The 6,731-nt window shown below is 45.4% G+C and overlaps 1 long non-coding RNA gene across 1 annotated transcript; it reads left to right on the forward strand.

Annotated features, from left to right (window-relative positions):
* Positions 1–21: 21 nt before the first annotated feature.
* On the forward strand, positions 22–1,961 carry LOC119289836. The gene is made up of 3 exons (XR_005141622.1): positions 22–161; positions 302–1,807; positions 1,912–1,961. It is a non-coding gene; the product is annotated as an uncharacterized LOC119289836 (long non-coding RNA).
* The last annotated feature ends 4,770 nt before the right edge of the window (positions 1,962–6,731 follow it).

Raw genomic sequence — 6,731 nt, forward strand, 5'->3', positions numbered from 1 at the left:
TCCAGCGGCCAGCGGCGGCGCGAGCAGCACATCTTCTTCAACGCCACGCCTTCTCGCCTTCATCCCTGCCTCCGGTACCCTCGCCGGCTCTCCCCAGCGCCGCTCCTCCCTCCTGTGTGATTCTACAGTTCGGCCCCTCGCTGCAGCCTCCATCCCCGCAGGTAATAAGGAAATCAATCACTGAGACAGATATTTAGATGGTCGAGTCTCAATTAATGTTGTGTTCGTGTGTTGGATTGAACGATTGATGCTGTGTTGGTCTGTTGATTGATGTTGTGTTGTACTTTATGTTCATCTTCAGATAATTAGATGGCTGCGAGTCATGGCATATCAGGTCCTAGCCTTCCACCAAGCAGTGAACCGTTCGAAATGTTTGAGGTTCCTCCGGATCCTTGTACTGAAACTGGAAAGAAAGTGAAGAAGCATGCAGCCTCAAGAGCAGCAATATGGCTCCACTTCACTAGGGTTCCCAATGAGCCAGACCGCGCTTCATGCAACTATTGTGGACAGACAGTGGGTGTCCATTCATCGAGGAGTGGTACTTCTAGTATGAACAACCATGCTAAGATCTGTAAGAAGTATGCTATTATCAAGTCAGGGAGTCGGACCAATCAGACTGAACTGAGGTTCCAACTTAGTGCTGATGGTAGTACTGCCATTCCAGTTCCATGGCAATACAATGAGGAAGAGGTAAGGGTAGCCTTTGCTCAGATGATTGTTGTGTATGAGTTGCCATTCATTTTCTCTGAGAAGGAAGGGTTTAGGTATTTTATGATGAAAGCTTGTCCTAGATTCCACATTCCATCTAGGACTACAATTTATAGAGATATTATGGGCCTCTATGCTGCAGAGAAACAAAAGCTAAAAAAATACTTCATGAATTCTCATCAAACAGTGAGCCTCACAACTGACACTTGGACCTCCGCTAAACTTCAAAATTACATGGTTCTTACTGCCCATTACGTTGATATTGACTGGAAACTTAACAAGAAAATCATTAGCTTTGTCTTGGTAGATAGTCACAAAGGGGAGGCTATTGGAAAGCACTTGATAAGTTAGTGATTGAGTGGCGGATTGAGACAGTGTGCAGTATTACCGTAGATAATGCATCATCAAATGATACTTGTTTACAATACATGAAGAGTTCTCTAAAAAATCGGGGTGGGGCTGTTGCGAAAGGTTTATATCTTCACATGAGGTGTGTGGCTCATATTGTTAATCTTGTGGTTCAAGATGGGTTGAAGATAATGTCTCATCCTATTCAACGCATTCGAAATGTTGTCAAGTATGTGAGAAGCTCAACTGCAAGAATGAATAGCTTTAAAAAATGTGTCACAATCAGCAAGGTAACTAGCAAAGGACACCTCTCTCTTGATGTATGCACTAGATGGAACTCTACATTTTTAATGTTGGAGACAAAAGTGACATTTGAGAGGGCATTTGATCAACTTCGACTTCAAGATCCCTCCTATAAGGAAGAGTTAGATTTGCTTGGGGTTGAAGGAGAAACCGGTCCTCCAACTCATGACGATTGGGTTTATGCTAGTGAGTTCAAATTGTTCCTCCAACACTTCTTTGTGCTGACAAATAAGGTTTCTAGCACTAAGTACATCACGTCCAACACATTCTTTGAAGAGGTTTCTGCTATTAATTACTTGCTAGATAAGTGGAGTGAACGTGTGATATGTGGTGATGATGAAGTGTTCAAAAGCATGGCTGTTAAGATGAAGGACAAATATGATAAGTATTGGGGCGATCCAGAGAAAATGAACAAATATATATTTATTGCTGCTATTCTTGATCCTAGGTAAAAATCTTATATTCATTTGTTCATTCTTGTTATAATTCAATATATAGCTCCTGCCCTTATGAGTTATGGCATGCTAACTTTGATTGCTCTTTCTATGCAAGGACCAAGGAATCTGATTTCTTCAAGGATACGATCCAGCGGACATATGGGGTAAGTAAAGGTAACACGATATGGAGTTCTGCACACACTGCATTTGTGTCACTTTTCGGTGAATACAAAATATTATATGGCGTGAACGAATCAACACCACAACCTGCATCTAGTGATTGTGCTAGTGAGAGTTCAACACCACAATCAGATCCCATGCTTATGAGAGATTTATACGACAAGAGGATGAAGCTAACTACTGGTGATGGTAGTCGTAGAAGTGAATTAGACAAGTACTTAGATGAAGATGTAGAAGAAAATAGTCCTCAATTCAAGGTTCTCAATTGGTGAAAGACAACTCATTGCGCTTTCATGTTCTTTCAAGAATGGCTCGCGACATATTAGGAATTCCTATTTCAACCGTTGCTTCCGAATCAGCTTTTAGTACTAGTGGGCGTATTCTTGATGGCTTTCGAAGCTCCTTGACTCCGATGACACTCCAAGCCTTGATTTGTACACAAGATTGGCTTCGTTGTAAGCATATCAACATTGAGGCTGATCTAGAGGAGTTGTCTAAACTAGAAGAAGCTACTAATTATACGCATAAACCATGAAGCACACCTTGCTATTACTGAGTACTAACCATTATATTGTGATTTTCATGTAGGGGTTCTAGATCTCCCAGCCTCAAGGGAGATGAGGATCTCTTTATCATTGACTGATGTGTCCTCGAAGCAACAAAGCTATTTTATTTTGGGTAATTAGGCTGATGGCAATCGTTGAAGGTTGAAACTACTTTTGGTAATTAGGCGGCTGGTATGGTAGTTTAAGCCTGAAACAATGTTGGTGAATATTTTGGTAAATAGTTGCCCTAGGGCAGCACTACACAACCTGAAAAACTGCAGTTATGCACATGTTCTGTACTGAACTAGTGACTAATGTGTAAATCTTCTATATATGCTTGTGTACTAATTATGATATGCTAAGGTACACTATGCTTGTTCTGTTCTATGCGTGATGTGATGAATATGACGGCCCTGATGGATGAATGTTGATGCTCTTTGCTCTATACTAACTACTAAGTTTGAACATGTACAGCCGTGTGAGCTTGGTTGTCTACTTGTCTCGTATATGTGAACCTGTGATGGCCCTGCCCCTGATGGTTGAATGGTGAATTGCTGATGCTATTTACACTCAAGTTTGATCATGTACAAAATATTTACTCATCGAAATATGTAACCAGAACTTAAAAATTGTTGCCTTATTTTCGAATTCGCGTCAACTTTGGTTATTTTAGTATGTATCGAAACCATACCGAAATATTTTGGTATATACCGAAACCGAACCTTATTTTATTTTCAAACCGTATTTACCGAAGTATAAATACCGTACAAACCGATAAACTGTATTTAATAAACCGAACGCACAGAGTGAGTTCTAGCACAGGTGTGCTAGAACTCACTCTGTGCGTTCGGTTTATTCGGTTTACATGGTTCGGTAAATACGGTTTATCGGTTTGTACGGTATTTATACTTCGGTAAATACGGTTTGAAAATAAAATAAGGTTCGGTTTCGGTATATACCAAAATATTTCGGTATGGTTTCGATACATACCAAAATAACCAAAGTTGATGCGAATTTGAAAATAAGGCAACAATTTTTAAGTTCTGGTTACATATTTCGATGAGTAAATATTTTGTACATGATCAAACTTGAGTGTAAATAGCATCAGCAATTCACCATTCAACCATCAGGGGCTGGGCCATCACAGGTTCACATATACGAGACAAGTAGACAACCAAGCTCACACGGCTGTACATGTTCAAACTTAGTAGTTAGTACAGAGCAAAGAGCATCAACATTCATCCATCAGGCCGTCATATTCATCCCATCACGCATAGAACAGAACAAGCATAATGTACCTTAGCATATCATAATTAGTACACAAGCATATATAGAAGATTTACACATTAGTCACTAGTTCAGTACAGAACATGTGCATAACTGCAGTTTTTCAGGTTGTGTAGTGCTGCCCTAGGGCAACTATTTACCAAAATATTCACCAACATTGTTTCGGGCTTAAACTACCATGCCAGCCGCCTAATTACCAAAAGTAGTTTCAACCTTCAACGATTGCCATCAGCCTAATTACCCAAAATAAAATAGCTTTGTTGCTTCGAGGACACATCAGTCAATGATAAAGAAATCCTCATTCTCCCTTGAGGCTGGTGTCGTGGTTCTAACTCTGACAGTAAGATAGGGGGGTAGGAATGGAGAGGCAAGATCCTAGCTATGGAGTAGTTGTATACGCAAGATGTTTACGAGTTCAGGCCCTTCTCGGAGGAAGTAACAGCCCTACATCTCGGAGCCCGAAGGCGGTCGACTGTATTATGTGCGCATGAGTTACAGGGGTGCGAACCCTTTACACTGAGGAGGGGGTGGCTTATATAGAGTTCGCCAGACCCCTCCAGCCCTCAGTTATGCAGGGATTAAAGTACATTAAGACCGGGAGTTGCTGGTAACGTCCCACATAAAGTGCTATGATGATCATAAAAGCTACTTAATGACCGACCATTTGTGTGCAGACTGACTGTAGATCTCCTGGCGGTCGAGTGGTTGGCTTCATGGTCGAGTGTCTTCAAGTCCGTCGAGTGGAATCCTTCCTGGTCGTCTGAAAGGTGGTTTCTTCAAGAGATGTCCTTGGGGAGGGTATCTTGGACAGGTCCATGACCCTACCCTAGGTACATGGCTTCATCAGTAGCCCCCGAATGGATCGAGTTTTGAGTGGGGAAGGAGTTGAGAACTCTTCCGACCCACTTTTCGTGCGATGAGCATGTCTTGTTCTGGATCAATGAACTTAGGAGACGGCTTCAACTTCTTTTTCAGTCGCCTTGATCCATTCTTTGTGTCCGTCGAGTGAATTTCTTTACTTGGAGAACTCCGAATGACAGGGTGGAGGAAATCTTCTGTCTGACGATTTGCTCTGTGGCGCGTGGATTTAGCTGGATTCGAATTTCGGGAAGCGAGTGAGGCGGAGGAAGCCGCAGTAATCGGATGGGATAAGGCAGGGACGCCTCGATCTCCGTGTCGCCTTTTTCGCCACGTATCACGCGCGCGACTGTTGTGGGATTTGACAGGATCGCCCGGGCCTACCAGTCAGTCACTCGGAAGGAACCTCATATAAGGCCCCGGACGGGGTTTTTTTGAACAGTGCGCTCTCATTTTCTCCCCTCCTCCTCAAACTTATCTGCATTCGCCTCCATCTCAGTGCCGCTGCTTTGTGCGTGTCCTGCCGGCGATGATGGTGAAGGAGAAGACGGCGGCCCTGGAGCAAGCGAAGAAGGCGACGGTGAAAGCGAAGGGAAGGGCGACCAGTCGGGGTGGATCTTCGTCGAGGGCCAGCCTGCCGCAGGGCTGGATCCAGGGTTACTGGATCCGCTCGACGATTCGTCAAGCGGATCTTGACGACCTGGCCAATGGACGACTGATCCCCCATGGATCGGCGCGGCTCTCAGGAAAGGAGTCTGAGCCACAGCCTGAGGAGGGTGAGGTCGTTCTCTTCGCCACTCATGTTGACCGCGGGTTTTCTTTGCCACCTCACCCTTTCTTTCGGGGATTTCTGGATTTCTTTGGGGTGCAACTCCACCACTTCACACCCAACACCATCGTGTATCTCGCTACTTTCGTGTCTTTGTGCGAGAATTTCTTGGGTTGTCGGCCTCATTGGGGTCTTTTCAAGCACATTTTCACTTGTCGCTCTCAGACGGTGAAAAAGGCCAATCCGAGTGATGAGAGAACACAAGTGATTCAGATGTGTGGGGGTCTTGGGGTTCAGATGAGGGGAAAAAGTGCTTTTCCGGCCTTGATCCTTCCCGACTCGGTCCGTGGATGGCAGTCGACCTAGTTTTACTGCAAAGACCAGCCGACGCCAGGGCAGTCGACCGGACTTCCTCCTTTTTCTATGGACCGAGTGAGGAAGCCTTCCTCTTTGAAGGTGATCCCAGAGGAGAAGGCGCAGGTTAAGGTGTTTGTCGAGTGTGTGGTCCAGCTTATCCATGATGGGGTCACCAGCATGGATCTCTTGGAGGTCTTCCTCCGACGACGCATCCAGCCGCTTCAATACCGAGATCATCCGATGTGGATGTATTCTGGCACTGAGGACACCACTCGGATCCACCCAGAGGAGGTCGAGGAGGCCACGCTGGAGAGTTGGCTGGCTGCCATCACAGGGAACAAGGACAAACCTCGAGGGGCCCGGAGGATTCCTCCACTCGACCAATCATATGATGTAGACAAGGTCTGATTCTGCATCTCTGACTATGAATTTGTTTTCTTCATTCTGTTTGCTTAAAATTAGTCGACTGGCTTTTGTCTTGTCCGTTGTCTTCCAGGCTACCACTGAGATGTATTCGATGCCCAACGGGGCGCAAGAACAGGTCGAGGAAGAGGATGCAAGCGGTGGTGAAAGTCAGAAGGAGTGGCAATCTGATGGCGAGGGGGATGAAGATGATGACGACTCTGGTGAAGAGGAGGAGGAGGAGGAGGAGGAGGAAGTTGACCCTCCTCGCTCGGAGAGGCGATCCAAACTCACCCATGATCCTGCAGTCGAGCGTGGCAAAGCGACTGCGCCTGTTGGCCAGTCGACAAAACGCCCTCGGATGGCCTCTCTGGCGCCGACTGAAAAAGCGCTGAAGCATCCCCGAGCGGCGTCATCAAAGCCGCCGAAGGCCCTGCCCAAGATGAGAATGGCCATTCCCACCATTTCCGGGTAACAGTAGAACTTGCGTTTTCTCGTTTAGCATGGACAAACTCTTGGTCGACTCGTTGGCTAACC

This window comes from Triticum dicoccoides, chromosome 4A (genome assembly GCF_002162155.2).
Source record: "Triticum dicoccoides isolate Atlit2015 ecotype Zavitan chromosome 4A, WEW_v2.0, whole genome shotgun sequence".
Lineage (NCBI taxonomy): Eukaryota > Viridiplantae > Streptophyta > Magnoliopsida > Poales > Poaceae > Triticum > Triticum dicoccoides.